Source organism: Physeter macrocephalus, unplaced genomic scaffold (genome assembly GCF_002837175.3).
Source record: "Physeter macrocephalus isolate SW-GA unplaced genomic scaffold, ASM283717v5 random_619, whole genome shotgun sequence".
In the NCBI taxonomy this organism is placed as follows: Eukaryota; Metazoa; Chordata; class Mammalia; order Artiodactyla; family Physeteridae; genus Physeter; species Physeter macrocephalus.
In genome coordinates this window covers 44,576-47,201 of record NW_021145921.1, presented here as the reverse complement: position 1 = coordinate 47,201, position 2,626 = coordinate 44,576, and the positions used below count along the sequence as shown (strand labels likewise).

Sequence of the window (2,626 nt, the reverse complement as noted above, 5' to 3'; positions counted from 1 at the left end):
CCTGGCAGCTTTGACCACACTGGCGGCCCGGCATAGCTTCCTCCATCACTTTAATGATCTCTGAATTTGCAAAGCGTTGTTGCACCATCGCCTGCCAGCGAGAGGGTCCTCGAACTTCGTCATGATGCTTTTGCTTCTCTTTCCATCAATATCACCTTGGCCAAACCCACCTTCTGCTGGGACTCATGCTTCCCTTCTAGCAGGTGTCTTACAGATGAGCACATGGGAGCAGGAGGCTGGCGTGATTATGGGAGTGTTTAAAACTCTATGCATAGCACAGGGAGATAAGCTCAGTGCCTTGTGACCACCCCTAGAGGGGTGGTATAGGGAGGGTGGCAAGGAGACGCAAGAGGGAGGGGATATGGGGACATATGTATGCATATGGCTGATTCACTTTGTTATACAGCAGAGACCAACACAACGTTGTAAAGCAGTTAAACTCCAATAAAGATGTTTAAAAACAAACTCTAGAGGCTCAGCGTTGGGCAAGGGGGTGGCTGACCACACGAGCAGCTAAGTAGGCTCTAAGTCCAGGAGTGTGACAAGCCAGAGGGAGGTGGCCCTGTGGGCCAGAGAGTATACACAGCCTCTTAAGTACTTGAGCTTGAAGCTGGGGGAGGGGGAAGGGCGAGGACCTTGGCAAATGGCTTATATTTGTGGATGACAGATAAGGGCGCCTGACTTGGGGGAAAACTCACTCGTGTCCAGCATGAGCTGGTCCAAACTCCTCCCCATGGACTGATGCATGACACCAGCCTCCTGCTGAAAGGTGACACTCCACGGCCCCAGTTCCCTCGGGCACCCTGTGGGAGCCTGTCAGACCCACATGAGAATGGAGCCGGTGGCCGTGGCCACAGTGGCGGTAAGTGGCAGCGAGCAATCGGGAGTTCATCTTGGTGGGAGGAAACATCTGAGTGGGGAACAGGATGGCTGGTTTAATGCTGACATTCTGCCCTCCTCTGTCCCTCAAAGGCCAGGCCAGGTATGGGTGGGTGTGTTGGAGGCGGGTGGCTGGAGAAGAAACTCCCGCCCCCCCCTCCCTCTCCAGCCCTTGCCTGGCTGTCAGCCAGCACCTGTTGGAAGCGAGCAGTTTCCTGCATTCGTTATGGTCAGGGCCACGATTGCTCTGGCACCAGGCAGCTGTTGCTTGAGTTCGGTTTGCAACAGATAAAAATAGCTTCGGCCCTCGCTGGGTTTTCAGGTCAGCTGGGTTGTTTCAGCAAAGGGCAGCAGCTCGGCATGGCACGTCCACAGGGGTTCACTGGAAGGACTTCTCTGGCCTTGACTGCCCGGGGATTTGAACCACATGCACAGTGCTCCTTCTAGACCGCTGTGCACATCTGGCTCCATCCTCCAGGTACACAGCCAGGTATCTGATTTTAGGGTCGTATCCAGGTGCTTGTGGGAACACCCTCCGCTTTATGGAATTTATTTATATCCAGTTTCAATGGTGGAGCAGTGGGAAAGGTATGAGCATTGGGCCTGGATGTGAACAAAGTCAAGGAACCAAACTTCTCTGAGCCACAGTTTACCGAACTGTAAAATGGGACTGTAAAAAAGACCATAGCAATCGTAAGATCCACCAGGTTGTTCTGAGGATTGGAAGCTTGAAGGCACTGTACATGCTTGGTGGCTTTTTGTTGCTTCTGATAGCATTGACACAAATGCTATATAGGTTATTAGAAGAGCAACTGTGAGACAGGTAAAGGGGGCAAGACTCAGCATCCCCATTTTACAGGCGAGGAAACTGAGGCTCAGAGGGTTTCTTTGGGAGCTTTCTCAGAGAGTTCCCCATTTGTCTCTATGTACTTACTTGGGAAAAGTTCTCATGTGGTGGCCTGTGGGTCCCCCATCATCACACTGCCAAGAAAAGGGAAAGACCCTGAGGTTTTTTGTGCGGGTAACCTCTGCAAGGTAGGTTTGGGATGTTTGACCCACTGGCTCCTATCAGAATAACAGCAGCTCATAAAGGATTTGCCGAGTGAGGGAGGGGGCTGAACTGGGGAGAACTGCCGGTCCCTCCATTCATTAGAACTTACAATTTAGAGCTTGGCAACTTCACCCACCAGCCCTCAATTGCTTACCATGCATGTGTCTCGCCATCTTGCCCATCTGGTCATCCACTCAACCCCTCTCCACGCACCAGCTATCCATCCTTCCACCCACAATCCCCATCCGCCATCCGTTCATCCAGCCAGCAAGTTCCCAAAGTGCTTGTGTTATGCAAAACTGCATAGTTTGATTGGTTTTTCCGATGGAAATCAACGTAAAGTGTTCATTCTCAGGGTTCCTAAACTCCAAACCATTGTAGCATATTTTTGCTCTTTTATTTCCTCAGCAATAACTCAAGTATTTTTCTATTTGGGGTAGGGGGAAGCTCAGCATTTCAATGTAGTGAACTTACTATTTCTTATTTCTCAGAATTTCCAATGTGTACATTTAAAGTGTACCTAAAACTGGCCACATTTGTATGAGGTCTTCTGCTTGGCACTCTACTTCAGAACTGCCATGGAGACACCCAGCTTGTTCCCCTGGTGTTCCTGAATGCAGCTTCAGAAATGAGATCCTGGGGCTTCCCTGGTGGCGCAGTGGTTGAGAGTCCGCCTGCCGATGCAGGGGACGCGGG

The 2,626-nt window shown here is 51.1% G+C and overlaps 1 protein-coding gene across 3 annotated transcripts in view; it reads left to right on the top strand.

Annotated features, from left to right (window-relative positions):
* The first annotated feature begins 747 nt into the window (after positions 1–747).
* LOC114485149 (acetyl-CoA carboxylase 2-like) overlaps positions 748–2,626 on the top strand; it is a 46,448-nt gene continuing 44,569 nt past the window's right edge. The window contains exon 1 of one of the 3 annotated variants that reach the window (XM_028485973.2): positions 748–862. The gene's annotated coding sequence lies outside the window, so the exon portion shown is untranslated. Of the gene's footprint in view, positions 863–1,194; positions 1,370–2,626 lie in introns of those variants that run through there. The other 2 variants (XM_028485974.2, XM_028485975.2) reach the window with 2 other exon arrangements.